General features: G+C 44.4%; 1 pseudogene across 1 annotated transcript in view; it reads right to left on the minus strand.

The window, feature by feature from the left end:
• LOC310877153 (CUGBP Elav-like family member 4) overlaps positions 1-22,500 on the minus strand; it is a 94,407-nt pseudogene that overhangs the window by 249 nt on the left and 71,658 nt on the right. The gene's annotated exons all lie outside the window — the stretch shown is intronic.

The following is a 22,500-nucleotide window of genomic DNA, read 5'->3' on the forward strand; positions in this document are numbered from 1 at the left end:
GGTCTTCCATCTTTTTTGAGTAAGCCTGCCTGATGGAGGTCCGTGCCCATTGCTCCTTGCCTTGCCACGTCGCCAGATCTGAAACCGGTGTCCCGTTCGTGTCCTTCACGCACTCCGCTGTCGATCCACGGCTTCTGATTTGGATAGATCCAAACTGTCTTTTTTTTTAAACTATATGTCATGTATGCACATGGTGATAAAACCAGTGACTCATGAGTCTGAAAATTCGTTGGTGTTATACCCAACGGCGTCCTTAAACATCCCCTATAGTCCGGGAACCCTGGGGGTGAACGTGGTTTCCTCTGTAGCTTGTGTCGTATAATTCCTTATAAAATGAACCAATACAATTGTCACTAGGTCAGTAAAATCTCATACACCAAAAGGTCTCTCACTCAGAGCCAGGAATGTTTACACTTCACACCTGAATCCGGAGCTATTGTTCTAACTGTTTGAAGCTTGCTCCCCTGGGGTGAAGAAGCAGACAAAAAGGACGAAGAGTACCAGGCATCAAAGCCTCAGACGCTCAGACGATGGGATGAAGGAACAAGCAGGCAGAGATGAGCTGAAGTGTAGAGTTGTATTTATTGCAGACAAAGACCAAGACAGAATAGCATGGCTTCCCCGTGGCCATGCTGTGCCACGGGAGCACACGACAGACTGACCGTGGGTCAGCCTGCCCAAGCAAGACTCTCTTAACATTGTATTTTACAGACATTATATGCAGTTTTCATCAAACAGATGTTTCTGGGAGGGATTTTAAACTTTTACATATCAACAGTGGGCAGTGGTATAGAAATGCATACAGAGTGACGTCTGAGATTTAATCAATTGGCCTCTTGGTTGAAACAATAGCATGCTAACTTCCTTAGGTGTGACCCAGGATCTGGACTTAAACAAAAGGCATGTGAAAAGGCCAACGACACCTTGACTTTAAATATCAAAGACTGCAGGCCTCTGAGACTAACTGTCTTGCATATTTAAGCCAGTCAGCTATAGTAATCCGACCTATTTGAGTAGGCTTCAACAGTTTGAGTACGTTTGCACAAGGGTTATTGTATAAAATTATTTGTCCAGATACGACACTTGGGGTCACCTCTTAAGAATTCAAGAGAGTGATATCCCTTGAGCATGTCTTTGTTACTAACCCCTCAAATGCCCCAAACACTAACCAATCCCAGAAAATAAAGCTTTATTTAGTGCAAAATACTTCTAAATGCATCAAATTTGCTTTCTAATGTGGATATGCATTTATTTGATTCATGATTAGGGCATTATTAATGAATGCATATTAACCCCTTCATGCCCAAAAATCCCAAAATCCCATAAAAGATATATTTTTGAGAGCTAAATGCATCAGATTAGCTTAGAGTGTTTATAAATGAACGTGGATATGTACAATATATTTGAGAGATCCCCTTTCATGACTGCATGCAAGATCCCATATAAAATTCAATAATCAATGCAAATGCAACAAATTTGTATTGCAAAATAAATGCTTGTGCATGGCAAACCATATACACAGGTTTTCACTCTTACTTACAGACACACTTTATAATTGCACAAATGTCATCTGGGGCAGGTTTGGCAATCTCCAGGTAAACTGGTAGGGCTCAGTCGCCCCATAGATCTGTCTTTTTCCATCCAAACTACTCTGGCTCCCATGGTGACTGGCTCCCTGGTGACTGGGTCCCTGGTGACTGGGTCCCATGGTGACTGGCTCCCTGGTGACTGGCTCCCATGGTGACTGGGTCCCTGGTGACTGGCTCCCATGGTGACTGGGTCCCTGGTGACTGGGTCCCTGGTGACTGGCTCCCATGGTGACTGGCTCCCATGGTGACTGGCTCCCTGGTGACTGGGTCCCATGGTGACTGGGTCCCTGGTGACTGGGTCCCTGGTGACTGGGTCCCTGGTGACTGGGTCCCATGGTGACTGGGTCCCTGGTGACTGGGTCCCTGGTGACTGGCTCCCATGGTGACTGGCTCCCATGGTGACTGGCTCCCATGGTGACTGGCTCCCTGGTGACTGGGTCCCATGGTGACTGGGTCCCTGGTGACTGGGTCCCTGGTGACTGGCTCCCATGGTGACTGGGTCCCTGGTGACTGGGTCCCATGGTGACTGGGTCCCTGGTGACTGGGTCCCTGGTGACTGGGTCCCATGGTGACTGGGTCCCTGGTGACTGGGTCCCTGGTGACTGGCTCCCATGGTGACTGGGTCCCTGGTGACTGGGTCCCATGGTGACTGGGTCCCTGGTGACTGGGTCCCTGGTGACTGGGTCCCATGGTGACTGGGTCCCTGGTGACTGGGTCCCTGGTGACTGGGTCCCATGCATGCTCCATCCAAACTACTCTGGGTGACTGGCTCCCATGCATGCTCCATCCAAACTACTCTGGGTGACTGGCTCCCATGCATGCTCCAACCAAACTACTCTGGGTGACTGGCTCCCATGCATGCTCCAACCAAACTACTCTGGGTGACTGGCTCCCATGCATGCTCCAACCAAACTACTCTGGGTGACTGGCTCCCATGCATGCTCCAACCAAACTACTCTGGGTGACTGGCTCCCATGGTGACATTCGCCTAAAAGTTCCAGGGGCCAAAAGCAACAGGTATAAGTTCTCCTTCGTGCCTGTAGCTATCAAGGCTTTATACAACTTTCTGGAAAAGTTATGAATTATATTGTTACACTGATACCTTGAACTGCCATCCTGTTTTAAATGTTCTATGTGTACTATGTGCCTTTGCTGTGTTTTTGTGTTTCATGTTACCTGCCTGTGTTATGCCTTGCTGTAAACCAAATCGCCCCACGGGGACAAACTAATAAATGAACCTGAACCTGAACCTGAACCTGACTGGGTCCCTGGTGACTGGCTCCCATGCATGCTGGTGGACTTGGCTTTCCAAATTTGTATTCCATCCTCAGTGAACATGGCAGTTAAAACCCTTGGACTACCAATCCCAATTTTTTTGTTTGGGTAACAAATTAACCTCAAATCAACCCCAAAACATCGCAAAATATCACATTTTTTACAGCGACGCGCATAGAGACGGCGCGCGTGCACGATAGCGCACGATCACGCGGATTTCGGCCGTTTTTTGGTAAATTACATCCAACATTAGTGATATTAGCGAAGAAATATGAATTTTTGCTCCGTTGAACCCTAGATAACTGACATTGATTGACATTCCGTTAATTCCGTGAACGGGAGGTTTGTATTTTTAGAAATATTCCGTTTTTTCCGTTAATTGTAGCCCAGGGGTTAAGACTGGTGTCAGCTCATATGGACGTGGGAACCCTCCACATGAACATCACGGTCAGTAGACAGGAGTACGATGACCCTTGAATAGATCAGCATTTAGGTCATATTTGGAGTGTATCCTTTGAATGGATTTGGCTGTTGTTGCCACCGTATATTCACTTTAGATGGGATGGTCTACATTGACAACTGGTGTGTATCTACCTACTGATGGTGTTCACAATACTCCTGGATGTTTGCTGTGTCCAGTGTCTTTAGAAGTCCAGTTCTGTCCTTTGTGTCACGCTAAAATCCTTGATTGTGCTTCCTCTTTGTGATAGAGATGTACTGTTGCAGTCCCCATCTTCCATCTCTTTCATGTCTGACTCAATCATGGAGCAGTTGTCAGATGTGACAACTTTCTTTTGGTGCTATCCCCTTTGGACTGAGTGTTTGACTGTACTCTGTTGCTGTTTATACATGTCTGTCTAATAAACTATTAAACCAATCAATCAATGGTGCAAGATGCTTAACCCATTCTGACCTGAGATCAGATTCATACGAGGTTTCCGCCGGACACACACTGGTCTGATGAACCCATTCTGACCTGAGATCAGATTCTAAAAATGTCAGTCGCTATTCGATTTTTCAAAAATAGCAGACCTACAAGCTCGTATCGCGCCACTCGGTGGCGCGATATGAGCTTGGAGATCTGCTATTTTTAAATAGCTAAAGCATAACATGATGCCGACACCAAAATGGGTGCCCGGTCAGAATGGGTTAAGACAGATGGCCTGAAAGGGTAAATATGCAACCACCATACATTTATCTTGATTATTGTGCATACAATCTCAAAATATATCTTTTATGGGACTCTAGCAGCCACATTCTGCACCAGCTGGAGGTATTGATGATGATGGGTACGACCTGTGATGGAAGAAGAGGCCCAATGTCTTTCTTCTTCTTTCTTTCCAATTATGGCTACTGTGTATAGAGCATGTATGTCAGCAAGCATGTCTTCACACTGCTAACGGTAAACTCTAGTACAGTATGTGTTTTTCCCAAAGAAAATGAGACCGATGAAGTGTGTGTGTGTGTGCGTGCGCGCGTGCGCGCAGGCACGCGTGTGTGTGTGTGTGTGTGTGTTTTCACAAAATTGTGTGTACGTATGGTAATTTGGCATGGTTTATAATCAGCAATAATTATGTGTTTGTGTGTGATTAAGACACGGCCATCAGAAAATAATGACACTTCAGTGTGATTTATGAGGATGGATGAGATCTCCGAGCTGAAAGGTCAAAGGTTAACCGGCGCTGACCCCAAACCCACACCCCCAGGGATTTGAACAAAAGGTCTCGCTGAATACATCAGATGCTGCTGCCTGGACACATGCAGCCATGGCCCGCAAGGGGATGGCAAACTGCTTCAGGGGGACATGAGTGGGACCCGAGTGAGTTATCTTTATTCATTTATTTATTCATATATACGTTTTAAACTTCAACTTATGTCCCTTTTTGAGCACTCTACTATGAATATTTGTTTTCATATTTACAAATTTTAACTATTTTCATTGTGTTTATTTCATGTATTCTTTGTCTTTTAACGGTGTCTGGAATGAACAAAAATCGATAATCCCAGTTGTTTAGGTGGGAAAGAAAGAAAGAAAGAAAGAAAGAAAGAAAGAAAGAAAGAAAGAAAGAAAGAAAGAAAGAAAGAAAGAAAGAAAGAAGATCATTCAGGATTTGTTCGCATTTTCCCCCCCAGTTATGTTGACCGGATAGGACCCCAAAATGAATATGCATTTTGTTCAAATATTCCAAATTCCAGTAAGTGTCGTCACTTCATGGGCTAGTTTTCATAGACCTGGGGCTCCCTTATCTCTTATCCCTACACGTATTTGCCATTTGCCAAGTAGTTCAACTAGCCGATCTACATCGAGACATTGTAAGCTTGTAGATCGACTATTTTAACTATTTTAAAAGGTTTTTCAAAAAAAGTAAAAAATGGCAAATGTTTAAGCATAAGGTTTACTTTAAGGGGTGGCGCAAGATATATCCCCTGGTTTCTTCTCCCTTTCTCTCACAAGAACTGGCAGCGATGCTAACAGAAAGGTATCTCTCTGGGTCTCTTCAATAATGATTAGCGGCCCTTGGCTCTCACAAGGACTTCCACGGTGGTTTGGGTTCATTCAATCTCCTGCTTGATTACTCGATCGGACCCATTGATTCGAGGGGAACTTTAATGACCTATTATCTCAAGTGTTAATCAGGTGTTGACGGACAGCTCTCCTGTGGGGACCAGTCAGGGCCGACGGCCAGAACGGACAGACCCTGCTAACTCCCGCCGGTCCGCACGGGTCAATGGCTGAGCGGCGTGCGCTGAGGGGTGTGGGATGTGCGTATAAACGTGCCAATGGGCAGTGTGCCCCCTCCGGTGGTGGCGTCTGTCTCACTGCGCTGGCGTTAGCCTTGGTGGGCCTGGGCGCAGTCTCAGCCTCAGTGACTCAAAAATGCCCCCGCTCAGCCTACCGCTTTACATTACCTCGTTATGCTTTTTTTTTTTTACCGCCCAGTGAATTAACTTGAAATGAGAAAGAGAGAGATATAAAAAAAAAATTGAGCACTTCGGTTCATGCTCTCTTTCATTTCGTGCTTATAGGAAAGCCGTTGCAAATTGATATACTCACATAAATTCCCGGGAAATGTTCAGAGGCTTGTAAAATATTTCCTGCGGGACAGAAATCTTTTCATGGGAATAAAGACCCGGCAAATAAAACTAAGTTACAGACTGAAGTTTGAGAATTGGCTCTCATTAGTGATATCGCTGTTTGGAGATATCCATTGCACAGCAGTAGTCTCGCGTCTTATCTAGTGGTTAGGGCAACAGCAAGAGTCTATACATCCTTAACCCATTCTGACCTGAGATCAGATTCATACGAGGTTTCCACTGGACACACACTGGTCTGATTAACCCATTCTGACCTGAGATCAGATTCTAAAAATGTCAGTCGTTCTTCGATTTTTCAAAAATAGCAGACCTACAAGCTCGTATCGCGCCACTCGGTGGCGCGATATGAGCTTGTAGATCTGCTATTTTTCAATAGCTAAAGCATGACATGATGCTGACACCAAAATGGGTGCCCGTTCAGAATGGGTTAAAAGGCTCCAGAACATTTCATGTTAAAGTGGCTACTCAATTCTATATACAGTACCCGCAAGTTAAAGATAATTTTTGGTATAGTACAGCAGTGCTATTGCAGATTGCACAGCAGGAGCCTGTGTGTGTGTGTGTGTGTGTGTGTGTGGTTCCAGAAATGCTTCATAATTACGTATCTCAGAATATCCAGTAAACAGTAATATAGTATATAGCTCTACTGCAGTGAGCTGTTTTCATTAGTTTGCTATGCCGCGTGCAATGCACTCCTCAGGTGGTTAGAGCAGGCGTAATAGATCACCCTCTCTCACTCTCAGCCTTCAGATCATGTTCATAATATTCATCTCAATTTATCTAACAGTGCTGAACAGCCAAAACACATACATTAGCATTTGGAAAGCTAACCTGTCTTCATCAGGTTCATGGGTGTGTGTGTGTGTGTGTGTGTGTGTGTGTGTGTGTGTGTGTGTGTGTGTGTGTGTGTGTGTGTGTGTGTGTGTGGGGGGGGGGGGGGTGATAGGGGGAGATACTTGCACTGTGCTGTGAATTATTGCACTGTGTTCTGAAGCAAAGTTAGTGGCCTATTGAACTTGGGGCTTGCGTGTGTGTGTGTGTGTGTGTGTGTGTGTGTGTGTGTGTGTGTGTGTGTGTGTGTGTCACCCCGTCTGGGCCCCTGACCTTGCTGCTCGGTTATTGGTGATTGAGTTGGAAAACCTGGGAATAGGCATAATGTGGGTTCTGTACATTTATTTTTCATCCCTTTTCCCCCCATTTTTGAGGAGCCCCCACCAAGAGGAAGTACATCCTTCGTCCTACTCCTGGAATAATATGTGCAATGACAATCAACATGCAGTGTCAATTTCAATAATGTATTATTTCTGTTTTGCTGTTGCAGTGCACAGCATTAAGGGTTAATGGTCGATGGGGTGTGTGTGTGTGTGTGTGTGTGTTTTTTGCTGTTGCAGTGCACAGCAGTAAGGGTTAGGGGTCGATGGGGTGTGTGTGTGTGTGTGTGTGTTTTGCTGCTGCAGTGCACAGCAGTAAGGGTTAGGGGTCGATGGGGTGTGTGTGTGTGTGTGTGTGTGTTTTGCTGTTGCAGTGCACAGCAGTAAGGGTTAGGGGTCGATGGGGTGTGTGTGTGTGTGTGTGTGTGTGTGTGTGTTTTGCTGCTGCAGTGCACAGCAGTAAGGGTTAGGGGTCGATGGGGTGTGTGTGTGTGTGTGTGTGTTTTGCTGCTGCAGTGCACAGCAGTAAGGGTTAGGGGTCGATGGGGTGTGTGTGTGTGTGTGTGTGTGTTTTGCTGTTGCAGTGCACAGCAGTAAGGGTTAGGGGTCGATGGGGTGTGTGTGTGTGTGTGTGTGTGTGTGTGTGTTTTGCTGCTGCAGTGCACAGCAGTAAGGGTTAGGGGTCGATGGGGTGTGTGTGTGTGTGTGTGTTTTGCTGCTGCAGTGCACAGCAGTAAGGGTTAGGGGTCGATGGGGGGTGTGTGTGTGTGTGTGTGTGTGTTTTGCTGTTGCAGTGCACAGCAGTAAGGGTTAGGGGTCGATGGGGTGTGTGTGTGTGTGTGTGTGTGTTTTGCTGTTGCAGTGCACAGCAGTAAGGGTTAGGGGTCGATTCACACAGCAGTAAGGGTTAGGGGTCGATTCACACAGCAGTAAGGGTTAGGGGTCGATTCACACAGCAGTAAGGGTTAGGGGTCGACTCACACAGCAGTAAGGGTTAGGGGTCGACTCACACAGCAGTAAGGGTTAGGGGTCGATTCACACAGCAGTAAGGGTTAGGGGTCGACTCACACAGCAGTAAGGGTTAGGGGTCGACTCACACAGCAGTAAGGGTTAGGGGTCGACTCACACAGCAGTAAGGGTTAGGGGTCGACTCACACAGCAGTAAGGGTTAGGGGTCGACTCACACTTATCACTGATGCTAAAAATTGCACAAAATCCTGATGGAAGCCCAGAATCTATAAAGTGTAAAATGTGCCATTGGCTGAGCATCGCATAACAAGTGTGTCACATCATGAAGGGAGGGGCCCTAGGTGAATGGGACCTGCCATAGGGGACACCCATTATACACAGATATATATATATATAAGAAAGCTAGATGGCTCACCCGCGCTCTGGCCAATGGAGAGCGACGTGGCAGCCATCTTACCTCGAGGCAGCTAGCATAACATTGTGTCTATGGGGCATGTACTTTTAAATAACCACAACTTGCTCAATTTTCAAACGATTTTCAAACGGTTTGGTTTGTGATAAACATCAGAGACGTCCGCATACTTATATGCTTTTATACGACGTTCATATAAAAACAAAATTCGTCCTGAATCATAGCCACGTTGATAACATTTGAAATAAACCAACCTGTCAAGATTTGAGCGAGTTATGACTGTTTTTGTTTGAGCTGCCATTGAACATACCGTACTGTAGTTTCCGAAGAAAGATGGTCGCCGGGTGACTACGTCAAAGACCATCTAGCCTTTATTATACTATGGTTATACAGTATAAGATAGAGAGATGTCAAAAGACATTGCGCAACACTCTCCTCTCCTCATAACGAGATCACCCCCTTCTCCTCAATGGATGGAATGTGCACATAATCTGAATTTGCATACTCAAACGATGTTAATGTTAATTGCTGTGCCTATATGTATTTCATGGCAGGTTCACCTCTTACTGTCTTCCGTGAACAGTAGGTTAGACAGACCATGTACAGGAACAGGATTCAAGCTGCTTTGCGTGCACTATCAGCACCATGGACAGCTCAATATAAAAATGATCCAAACCTTAACTATTACAAAATGAACAAACTGAAACCTTGATCATTTTGCTTTGGAATGAGGAGAAGCCTCAACTATGCCCTCGTCTTCGCCCACTAGTGACTGTTGATGGTGGGCTATAGCAGTGGTTCTCAAACGTTTTCATGCCAATGACCCCCCAAATGTCTTTCTATTTGGCTGTGGACCCCCATCTGAACATAATTAATGTGGCTGTGGACCCCCATCTGAACATAATTAATGTGGCTGTGGACCCCCATCTGAACATAATTAATGCCAGTGAACCCAGAAAAGAAGATTTGTGTAAAATAATAATTAATAAAACATTCCACATTTTGTCAGATTCTCCAAAATAAATCACTATTGAACATACGTCTGTGTGTGGGTTTTACATATTGAAGCAATGAAAATTATTAAAAAGTTACCTACTGTATAAGTACTATCTTCTAACTTGTATCTCCACAGTCACTGGTCAAAAACCTCCTAACTCCACTTGAGCTGGATTTGGGTAAAAGTATTGGGGGGGGGGGGGGGGGGGTGGTTCAGGGAGGACGCAGCCTGTTTCAATTGAAATGGGTGAAAACACGTCCTGCCTAAATATCCTGCCTGCATCTCTCACTTTAATTATCTCCCCTTTTTCAATCCCAACATCTTCAACACTCATCAATGCTTCTTAATTTCCATCAATACCGCACACAGTCTAAGCCGCTCCACACCTGTCCTGTCACTATGGCAACCTCACCCCTGACGACAAAGAGCTCTGTAAGACAGCGCGCTGTATTCTCCCTGATTAGATATTGATTAGGCTTTTGTAATACATAATAGGATCAAAAGGATTGTGCGGCTTTGCGTACCTGGGTCTACTCCAGACTTCCATTTACTTATAAGCTTTTGTTATTTTCAGAATCTGCATGTTAACCCATTCTGAACGGGCACCCATTTTGGTGTTGGCATCATGTTATGCTTTAGCTATTGAAAAATAGCAGATCTACAAGCTCATATCGCGCCACCGAGTGGCGCGATACGAGCTTGTAGGTCTGCTATTTTTGAAAAATCGAAGAACGACTGACATTTTTTAGAATCTGATCTCAGGTCAGAATGGGTTCATCAGACCAGTGTGTGTCCGGCGGAAACCTCGTATGAATCTGATCTCAGGTCAGAATGGGTTAAGAGGGGATGGAATCGAAATGTGCCGCCCTTTGTCACACCTGTTCCGCCGCCTCCTTAACCCATTCTGACCTGAGATCAGATTCATACGAGGTTTCCGCCGGACACACACTGGTCTGATGAACCCATTCTGACCTGAGATCAGATTCTAAAAATGTCAGTCGTTCTTCGATTTTTTTCAAAAATAGCAGACCTACAAGCTCGTATCGCGCCACTCGGTGGCGCGATATGAGCTTGTAGATCTGCTATTTTTCAATAGCTAAAGCATAACATGATGCTGACACCAAAATGGGTGCCCGGTCAGAATGGGTTAAGGGGAAATCCTAAATGCACGAAAGCTGTTTATTTATTTATTTTCTGAAAATACGGGCGCCTGTCGCAAAGACTTTCTCTATGCAAATCCACACTTTATAGAGTATAGCATTGTGAATACAATCAGGTTTCCTGAGTGGTGTGAGCGACGCTTAGTGTTCCCAACATGTTTTCCCATTACAGGACATGCTAATAGGCCTGTAGAGTATATGCCAAGGATTCAAATAGCTCCAGAGTCCCTAATGGAGACACTGATAGATTAATGGACGATAAAAGTCAAATGCTAAACGCATGCTAAGTGACAAGCCGCTATACACAGTGCGGCATTGGAGCTGGTGACATACAGCAGTAGTTGTAGTTATAGGTGGTGGAAAGGGTGTTACTCGTGATCACGTCCATGCTTGCTAAATGGAACATGGTATCGCTTAACATTATCTCATTTACATAGTGCAGTGCTTGTGCTTTTGTTGTGTTATTTCAGCTTCAGTGTTGGCAGGCCAAATCATAATTAGAAAAAGGGGGTATTGTTTGTGGGTATTTGTTCTTTAAAGGATTGAAACATTTGTTTTCATTGTGATACAGGCGAATAGAACTTAAAATGTTACCAGTAAGACGCCCTGAGGGCGAGTAGCTAAAGGGCGAGGTCGCGTGCACCCATCCGCCTGGGAGATGGCAGTCTGCGGGGCGAGTGCTGGCACTTTGGCATGGGGCATGGAAAACCATGAAAAACGAGTGCAGAGAATTTACAAAACCACCATAATTGATTGAAATAGCAGGGAAGTTGGAATCTAGGATAAATGTGTGAAACTAGGAACCGTGGTGTTCTGAACAAACACACTTTTTGCTTTTACTTTTTACAACTCAAACAAGGATTAAGACAAAAAAAAAAATGAAATAACCCCCCCTTTCCAATCCATACTTCATGATTATCCCTTACTCCAAAACATCGGAAAAATGGAAACTGTCAAAAGAATGTTGTTGTTTCGTTTTCCCTCTCCCTCGACTCTCTCCCCATCCAGTGCCCGAGACAAACAAACAAACCCCCTGTTAGCACATTTCATCAGCTTTAGGGGTTACAGGACAGATTGAGTATCGACAACGGTGGCTGTCAAGGCTTACGACTCAAAAGCAACACTGGGGGGGATGGGGGGGGTTGGGGGGGGGGGGGATCTCAGGGGGTAGGAGATGCAATCGAAAAAGGGCTGAAATAATTCAGTGTGAACTCACTCGAGGAACAATCCAGTTTGTCAAAAGGAATCATGGTTTGTCTGCGATACAATGACGAGGTCCCTGGAGACGCCAGCCACACACACACACACACACACACACACACACACACACACACACACACACACACACACACACACACACAAACACACGGGAGTCAACATGTGAATGACCAGGAGTTAGGGCCCCAACCGGGCCCTTCTTTTTTATGATCACCTCCTACAGATTTAGTAACTAATAAATCTTGTTTCCATACCCGTGCTACATTGATGCACCAAAGGGAGCCATAAACAAGACATGATGTTTGGCGTCACTTGGGATGGTGTGGTCATTTATGTTCCCTGGGGTATCATACCCTATTCTGAGAACCACTGATGTAAGAGAATCTTGATCTTTCTCTGTCCGCAGTGATGGGCTCAGTCAGGCTGGTGACTGGTTCCATGTCACTGCACAACAATATCCATGTTGATAAGCTATTAACCATTTAAACCCTATCTATATGCCTTGTTGACCGGTGTGAGTCCCTGCAGTGGTCTATACTCGGTCCATACATTTCCCCCCTCTACACCAAATCTCTTATCTTTATGGAGCCTTTCCAGTCTTTCCTGATGCTTTTAATTTTCCAAAAAAATAAAATAAAAAATAAATGAAAAAAGTAATTGAAAAAACACAGACCCCTCATGTTATGAGAAGGACACTATCAGTCACCAAAAAACACAGTAAAAATGGAGGTTGACGTTGCAATGGGTTTGTATAGGAAGTGTCCGAGGAGCTCACATAAGCCTGAGTGGATGATAAAATGACAAAAAAATGAAATAAAAAAAAAGGAAAGTGAAATATATCCCACTAAGACACACAAGACACATTTTTAATTGACATTCTGTTTTGGAACACCAATGACATTGGAGATCCCACGATCTTTCCCAATATACTGCAATGATGTTGTTGTGCCCGGTCACTGGTGGAGTGGTCATCCCCCGCTCCCGGTTAATGAGGGAGGAGGACGCTAAAGGTCCATAAAAAAGGACACTGACCAGGCCTCAATGTGACCCCTTCCTCTGTACCGTAACGTGTCTGTCGATAAAACGAAGGTGTGGAGGAATACCTCTGATTAATCCATTGATCCGCTGCTGCTTTATTTGCACGCCTCGATCAAATCTGCCCTCGGGTTGCACCTGGTTTTGTTTAAACTGTAACACCTCCGTCAAGACTGGCCACTGAATATCCATTTAGCTTTTAATCAATTCACAATTTATTCCCCTCCCACTCCCAATCTCCGTTCCATTTATTATGCATTATTCGCCCTTTTTAAACGATTTTCCTACTACCCTTCTCGTCTAATTTGGTATTCAGATATGCTTAGCGCTATTATCTCAATTAATACAATGACACGTCCTGAATGCATTTCTCACCACGAATTCAAGTCTCAGAAAGATGCCGGGCATCCTTCACAGAATGAAGGCTCACACCGCTCTGATATGCACCAGAGCCCTCAGTCATTGGCTGCGGTTACATGAGGGCTTTTTCATTCAGAATGAAAACTTCAGAATTAATTAATTCACATTTACATGGTCATTCCGAATGAGTGTTTACATGGACAATACTTTTAAATCCCATTATTTCATTCCACATCAGGTTTGGGGCTGGGAAGGCTTCTGATTGGATGGGGGGCAGGGCGCATATGTTTACGTCCAGTGGTGGAAAGTAAATAAGTACATTTACTTTAGTACTCTACTAAAGTAAAAATTTGAGGTATTTCTACTTTACTTGAGTATTTCCAATTTCCAATACTTTTACTTCTACTCCACTACATTTCAGGTAAAACAAAATAATAATAATAATAAAAAAACACTTTTATGCCATATTACTTTATATTTGATGTATCCTGTAGCCTATGAGAGGTTGCTCTCAGAGATGTGAAATTAAACATGTCTAGTTTCTTATAATTAATCGCAAAACAAGAGCATAATATGGCCATACCAATTACATGGAAACAAGCATGCGCAGAAAGACCAGAATGAACTTAAATCCGAATGAGTGTTTACATGAGTCCACAATTGTTTCAATAGGATTTAAAAATGGAATAATCCGGTCAGTTACATCAGATCTAAGTTTAAATCAGATTGGCCATTTTCATTCCGATTTAAGTTTTTGTAGGTGTTTACATGACAACTTTTAATAGGATTTAACTTTTATTCTGAATGAAAAGGGGATTTAACTGTCCATGTAAACGTAGCCATTGTATAGGTATTGAATCATTCAATCCAACCATAGACAGTTTGTAAAAAGGACAATGCAGGCTCAATCTTCTACAGGACTGTGCTTTATTTTAGTCTAAGCAGAATATAATGAACTAGAGAGAACTACAGAGGTCAGGAGCACTATGGGAGAAACCACCCCCAATCAGGGAGAAACAGACCCCAGCCAACGCCAAGGTCAAATTACAGCAGTTTCAGAAAATAAAATTTAAAATAAATGATAATTATAATCAGTGAATCATTTCTTCAAGTTAATAAAAAAAAGAGAGAATTGTTCCATTCCAAAAAATAAAATAAAATAAATACCTTATTACATTATGATAAATTTGCCTCCGCGTGGGGAAACAAACACTAAGACCATAAAATCAAGTCGATGGGATGAGAGTGAAGCTGGGAATGTACGTATAATGTTCAAGAGATGCAACATCAGTGGTGCAATTTTCCCTATATGTACAGTATAAACATTTTTTTTTCCTTTTCCATTGTTTTATTCTGTTGTATTGGTATTGATTGGAGCATAGCTGCTTAGTTGGCTTGAAAGTGTTAATCATTTTGGTCCTTGTAACCAATGAACATGCAGGTGGTGGATGACTCTGTCCTTTTTGTTGTGGTGTCAGAGTGGGCTTGAGGCGAAACTGACTCTGGGCTTTTATGGCTGAAAGCACATTTCAGCAGGAACGCTCCATCTCTGGCAACGCATCAGTAAAACCACTGAAGAAAACACCACTGACTTCCCAGAATACAATATGTGTCTGACCAGTGTTCACAGGTAGTACTGACAGAGGGGACTGGACTGTGTTTAAGGCAGAATTCCCTCCTCACATTAAAACCTAGTTTGGTTGTCAACGACTTGAACCTGATTGGAGCAAAGTAATGCAGTGGAACTATATCTACTATTGGCACAATGTTTTTTCAGTGGACGGAGTCGACCACTAGCATCGCGTTTACACGCAAAGCTACCTTGACAGCACCAAGATAACCAACTCTGAGAGAAATCTTAACACATCTTAAAGAGCAGAGGAGATCGAAGTGAATCATGTCTCTTTGATTACCTCTGGCCCATAAAAAAAACAACACAAAGTAGAAAAGATTAGAGGAATTCATGACTTCAAGACAATGGTAAATGAGAACATAGGTCTCAAAACCAATCTGACAGTAAAAGCGTGGGTATTTTTTTCTTCCCCCTCTTTTGAAAAGAACAAAAGGTCTCCAATGACATTTTCTTTTTTTTAACATGCAAACGCTGATTCCATTGAACTCAGTTGTGCAATGGATTCATCTCTTGGAGATCCGCATGACCGGTTCCTTTCACCATCCCTTTACAGTGCAGTTTCTTAATTATTTTACAGACGTTAAGTCGACGTTCTGTCAACAAAATCTCTTTGAAATTGTCCATTCACAAGAGATTTCAAACAGGGATTGTACAGCAAAGAAATGGATAAAAAAAAAACTAAACAAAAAAAGAAATCCTCCCTTTTTACATATCAAGTACATCAGACTAAACCTTGTGAGAATGGGTCTATCCCAGCTTCAGGAGATAAAGGAAACAAAGGACAGGAAAATAAAGAGCCATTTACCGACATGAATATAAAATCCCATTGTTTGAACCCGAGCGTATCAATATACAAGAAATAAAATCACTTTCTATTCTGTTCTTGATAAATTATTTCATAGGTTCCTTCTCTTATAGTCATTGAAATATATTAACTATTAATTTCCTCTCTTTTTTGTTTTGTTTTAATCATTTTAACATGATCTATTGTACGGTCTATAAAGAAGGCTCAAAATAATTGAAAAATAAGCTATATTATATGTACAGTAGTAACGCAGCCGTTGTACTCAGGACAGCAGAGGTTGATTGAGTCAGACAGGCAGGGGGGGGATCTGCTGGGTAGTCTTGGCATTTTAAATAAATAAATAAAATAAATAATAATAAATCAGTGCATCTTTCTTTTCTGACCCCTTTCTCCGCTTCATCTCGCCCTCTGTGGTTGGACCATATCGTCGCTGTCGGGCAGAAACCTCTTGTTTCCATATTTTCACTTTTTGTATTTTTTCGTTTTTGCCCTATACTTGATCGTATACTACAGCATCACACAATAGTATACAAGGTGGCAGATGTACAAGCTTGTCGATCTGAAACAGTTTTGGACAATATGAGGTTTACACCCAACAGAGATGATATTTACATTATTACAATTTAAATCCCACATATTCATCCATATGACATTTATTCTACAACTTGATATCCCCAACATAACAGATCAATGTGTATAATTTTGCTCTTGAACATGAGTCAAATTTTCTAAGAGTGGGTTACCGAGTCTCACTTTCATCACACGTAATACATTTGCATGTGTCGACATCTCATTTTGGAATGATACTCCTCATATGTACGGTATGTACAGTATGGTACGGTACGGTACATTAAAGCAATGTTGAGCTTTAGTAGAATCGACATTGTTCGCATACGTGCAAAAATAGTTCCTTTTGAGATCTGTTTTCGGCATACCATATGAGTGAATGGAATCAGCACTTCCCAGTCGCTAGCCCACAGAAGCAACAGATACAGATGATCAGCAATATAGGTCTCATATCATGCTATGGTGGCTACAAACCCACGGCTCTACTAGAAACTCAACATCGCTTTAACCCATTCTGACCTGAGATCAGATTCTAAAAATGTCTATTACATCCTGACAGTTTCATTATTAACCCATTCTGACCTGAGATCAGATTCTAAAAGTGTCTTCGATTTTTCAAAAATAGCAGACCTACAAGCTCGTATCGCGCCACTCGGTGGCGCGATATGAGCTTGTAGATCTGCTATTTTTCAATAGCTAAAGCATAACGTGATGCTAACACCAAAATGGGTGCCCGTTCAGAATGGGTTAAGCCTCTAATCTAGCAAAACCCTTCTGCCCGTTAACTGCCAGTGGTGCTGCAAAGTGTGGCGGTGACTGACATGCTCTCTCTCTCTCTCCCTCCCTCTCTCTCTCTCTCACCCCTGTACCAGTGGTGGCAAGTAGCGGGCATGCAGATGGATGAGAAGCACTGTCACTGTCACTGTCACACTCTCTCCTCATCAGCCCCAGTCAGACTAATCCAATTACCACGCAGGCAATCTTTCTACTGTCAGAGAAATCATGACGTGTCAGTGTAAACAGAATCTTAATTAGCAGATAGCTTCGGGGCCATGGTTTTAGATTCCAAACTAGAGCTGAACTTGAAATCCTCTCTAAGCCCTGCTCCTGGGCATAGAGCACCGAAGTCCTGACGTAACTCGCTCATCCCGACGATTCCCCTGGTTCGCGGAAGTATAATTTCTCTATGGAGAATAACATGGGGTGATCTTAATATCGTCTACTATAAGCGTTGTGGTCCAAAAATAAACAAGCTGTCTCGGCGTTATTGTCGGGAAGGTGTCTCTGTATCGTTTGCAACAGTCAGTCACTCATATATGATACAGTCTGCTTCTAGCGAAAATCTAACTAATTCAGTAGCAGTAACATTAGCGTTTTCTCTCAGTCAGTTGATTCTTAATATCCATATGAGTGAAGCGGCCGGGGTGACATGTTTATTTTTCAAACACAGTTGTTATATGAGGCGATCTAAAATCGCCTCAATGGGGATTTCAATGCAACTAAACAAATACATGAACCTGGGGACTGACGCCCTCTACTGAAAGTGACGTCAGACTTCGGTGCTCTATAGTGTTGTAGGATGTGTGTTTAGTAACCAAAAGTGAGGGGCTTAAAATGACTCAAACTCTCTCCCATAGATCCCTGCACTGCTGTGGATACATTTTTATAGTGACATCATTGTCCCACAGAGTTGGGCTTCTCAAGCTGCTATAGAGTTCATACAACCTGCCTCTGTATGTTTTTTCTTCTTCTAATATTTACATACACGAAAGAGTTAAAAAGAAAGGTCTTTGTCTTCATTGCTCTCAGCTTTGTTGTCCCACGTAATTGCACACTTCCAGTGATGGACTGCCCATTCTGTTGTCCACGATAAGGGATCTAAAGCCGTTATTTTCTTGTTGTGGTTCTTTTGAAAATGCATTGACGATCTGGATAATTCCAAAGGCAAGGTTTCTAGATAGCTCCTCTGCCCCGCCCGTGCCGACTCGGCGCTCGATCCCTAATGACTGGGTAGGATCCCATGTCAATGGACTCCGGCACAATTACCCCCCCCCCCCCCCTCCCTCCCCAATCCCCCAATCCCCCCGCCCCCTCTTTCTTCCTCAGCACTCCGTGCTCGTCATCCCTCCGGGTTCGGGGAGGCTACGGCAAGGCTCTGAACTCCTCCACTAATCATGACATCATAAGGCCTGATGCCCTGAGTATATCGGGGAGTGACTTTGTGGAGTTTCAGTTTAGCATGAAGCGCCCCCCTCACCTCCTCCCGCCCTTCCACCCTCTAAACGCCACTGCTCCATCTCCTCCTACCGCCTCTTCTTCCTCCTCCTCCTCCTCCTCCTCCACCACCTTCCGTTCCGCTGTAACAAAATCCCATTTCCAAAGCAAAAGCCTCTTCTGTGCTAAAGTGAGATGACAGAGAATCTTCCCCTATCTCTTCTTCTCTCCCCAAGCAGCTATTAAATGAGCGGCATTAATTTCTCTCTCTCCTGTCCAACAGGTTCCCTTAATTATCCACTCCACTTTCAGTCAATTACATTTCACTTCCTTTGCTTGACAATCACTGCTATTTTAGGGTGAGTGTTCTGCACCCAGGGGCCTGGAGACTTCTAGACTCGCTCCGGCAAGCTCTCCACTCTGCCCTGCCATGGGCCAGTCGGACCCTCCGAGGGTACTAACTCCTCAGGGGGACTGACCTTGTGGAATGCTAAATAAAGCCATTACAACCACAGAAAGCCTATACGCTGCAAGAACGGGTTGACTGACAACTCAGCATCTTTGGAGAAACAATGCCATGGATTATTACAGTGAGGTCTGTCATTTATGTATGTAGTATAGTTATCCTTAATTGTTTTGGACCGGTGTTTTGATGCACCTAAGCGGTTTGCTGTTGTTAGCTGATAATATAACTCCCCTCTTAAGCGGTTTGTTGTTGTTAGATGCTGACGTTACAGTGCATGTAACTTGATCGTAGTGCGCTTGAGACCTGAGAGCCAACTGACAACTACCGTGTATTCGTAGAAGCAATCCCTCAAAGTTCCCCAGTATAAGCTCTGCCACCGACACAATCAATTCATGGTTGTTTGGAATGCCGTATTAGCGTCTCTCAGCATTGTTTAACATGTTGGTTAAACACAATGTCCTCTGGGTTAATATGAGTAGCTACGTATATTCAGAATAACAGCACTGGGGAAAAAACATCACATTTAAAATTCCCTTTAGTGGCGATGAAAGTGGGGCGAGTCCCCTTTTTAGTTGTGATTTTTCAAGGCCACTTGGTAGTAAACAGCGGCCTGGACAATGAGGACAGGATCTAGGAGCTTGAAAACTACTCCAGTCAAGCGACAAAATAATGAAAGAAAATATATTTATATCTCTCCTCCTCATTTTCATCGTCCCGGAATCTGCTTCACAGCTATTCTTGTAACCCGACACAGCAATAAACATCCTCCCTGGGGTGTTAAGAGCAATACGAGCACACTTGTTAAAACTATTGAAGGGCTGATTTCACATTGCCTAATTTAGCATTGGCATAGTGAGAAAAAAAGGCAAGAAAAGCCTGGCACCGTTAGCCATGCAGACAGCAGGACGCTAGTCTGGGCTGGGCTCTGGCTCGCCGGGAGACTTAACCTGCCATTAAGTAGAATCTTTGTAACAGCGGGTGCTGGTACAGCATTTGTGGTACAGGAGCCATCAGATGAAGAGAGACCAATGAAGCAGGCATCCACGGTTCTTGTTGCGGCGTCACGGAGAGAGCGAGAGTCTTGCGGGAGGTAGTTTTCAAGACAGCAGAGCCTAAGCAGAATCATTGCTCATGGAACATTAGACCTCCCGTTGATCAATTTAGCGTTGCATGAATAATGAGCGCATGCGGTTGGCGGTAGAACGTGGCCTCATGTTGGCCGACTTTACATGGATTCAAGGACCTTTTTGCACACGTGCACTGCCTCCGTTCTAGCCTGGTATAGAGCCCTCAGCCCTCAGCCCTGGTATAGAGCCCTCACTGCCTCCGTTCTAGCCTGGTATAGAGCCCTGGGGAACTCCGGTCAACTAAGTACAGGCTTTTCGAGTAATGTGGTCATAGTTTTATGACAAAGAATAATTAGGCTCCAGAGAGGCAATGAAAGGCAATTTGGAAGAACCCAAATGTTACCAACCATGTCCTGTTGGGCATCATTTTGAATTCAAAGAACTACTGTGCTAGCGACTAAACAATCTGCTTCGGTGCTTTGCAGGTGTCCCAACTGTAATACAACTGGGGGGATGGGGGCAGGGGGGATTGGAAAAGCATTTCAGAGCAGGTTGTTTTGTAGAAAATGGTGGAGGTAGTTTGAGACACAATTACATGCTGAAAGCAGAAGGACAATAACACAGGCCACACAACAGCTGCATTTAAGGAACTGCAGATTCCCGGCATAATTGTTGGTTTCAACCCAATTTTACCCACTATTGTTGAGACGCCTTTGTGCTAAAAGAAAGATTTCAGACATTTTGCTTCCCACCTTTCTCTCACAATAATCCTCCCTGCGTCAATCCAGTGAATCCACTATCCAATATTAACACCTTGCTATGATATGCAGAGCTTTATCCCATATCTCTGTTCCCCTGTTCCATAAATTCTGCAGTATTATTGGTGCCAGGTCAGCTGTCGTCAGCCTTGCCAGGGAGTAGGCACAAACATAATTCTCTCTAATCTTCCTTCTGTCATTGCCGCACATTCAGGGAACCATCTCGCCTGTAATTTGGTCCAAGTGATTATCCTGATGATTTTTCACTTGGTTGCCGCTAATGTATAGAGGGGTGGCGATTACACTGTGATTAGAGGGAAAGGTGAAATAGCATGTCTAATACGGCGAGGGAGATAATCGAAGGGTAGTGAGAAAAGACATTAGGCAGGTTGGAAAATGACGCTCCGGCGGGAGATCCGCTGAACATTTGTGGCTGTGGTTTTTGGAAGGAACAGCCGAACCGTGCTGGGGCTGTTGTGCTTAGGAGGGAAACTCGTAGAGGGAAATGTTCAAGAGAGACAGAGAGTCATGCTCACACAAAGGACAACACTGAAGTGTGTGGAAGCAAGCGTGAAAGTCATTGTAGATGGTCGGTAGCTGGCAGGTTTTATCAGCCGCTGCCCGCAACGCTTTGCAATGTGTCTGGTCTGTTCCTCTCTCTGGAGAGAAAGTAAAGAGAGGCAGGCAGACAGAGAGAGAGAGAGAGAGAGACATTTTGAGGAAGAGCGGGAGAGTCCCAGAGGAGAGGTAAGCAAGTGCATGCTGGATGGAATACAGCAGGTACTTAATAGATGCCAAGAGATTCCCTTATCAACTCTTCAATCCCATTTTCTGAAGGAAAGGAAGGCAGGCAGCACTGCGTGCGTGTGTGTGTGCAGTGTTTGGCACCAGAAGAACTTGGCTACAGCTTTTGACAGTAAGGATTTGGTCCCTGGTGGATCGTCCGAGAAGCATCAGTTTTAAGGGATCAAGTGGAGGTCGGATGTGACAGTGTAGGAAGTCGGGCATGAGTGGCCATTGACCACAACCCCCCCCCCCCCCCCCCCCCCCCCCCTCCCCTTAGTATGCCTTGTTCTATCTCCGCCTTGCTTGCCTTTGATTCCAATCCCACGTCATCAAAGGGGCTGGGTGGGTACGCTGGGTGGGTACGCTGGGTGGGTACGCTGGGTGGGTACGCTGGGTGGGTACGCTGGGTGGGTACGCATGTGAGCTGACAAAGGAATAGATTGGAGCACCTTTTAGTCTTCAGGACAATTACAATCATATTGATGTCCTTGTGTGGAGGGTCACACATCCAGACATGGAGGGTGTACTACAGGCAGTGGGAGTACCAGAGAAATGGGGTGGGGGTGGCAAGTGAGTGTAACTGTTTGCTGTACTTTTAGAATAATATAGTCTATTGAAGCAGTAGGTTCTATATGCATAATATATGAAGGAAGCAGGTCGGGGGAAACATGTCACGGGTGGCATTTACATTATACATGGCAAAGCTAAACAAACTCTCAAAGCCTGCGCTCGTATGCCGTCGACACAGGAAATCGAGTTGCTCCTCTACGCAATGTTTGTTTGCATCTGCCCGGAGACAGGGGGCAATGTTTGCATCTGCCCGGAGACAGGGGGCAATGCTCTTTTGTTTGCATCTGCCCGGAGACAGGGGGCAATGCTCTTTTGTTTGCATCTGCCCGGAGACAGGGGGCAATGCCCGGAGACAGGGGGCAATGCTCATCT

The sequence above is a fragment of the Protomyctophum parallelum genome (assembly GCF_964188405.1).
Source record: "Protomyctophum parallelum genome assembly, chromosome: 2".
NCBI classification, from domain to species: Eukaryota; Metazoa; Chordata; class Actinopteri; order Myctophiformes; family Myctophidae; genus Protomyctophum; species Protomyctophum parallelum.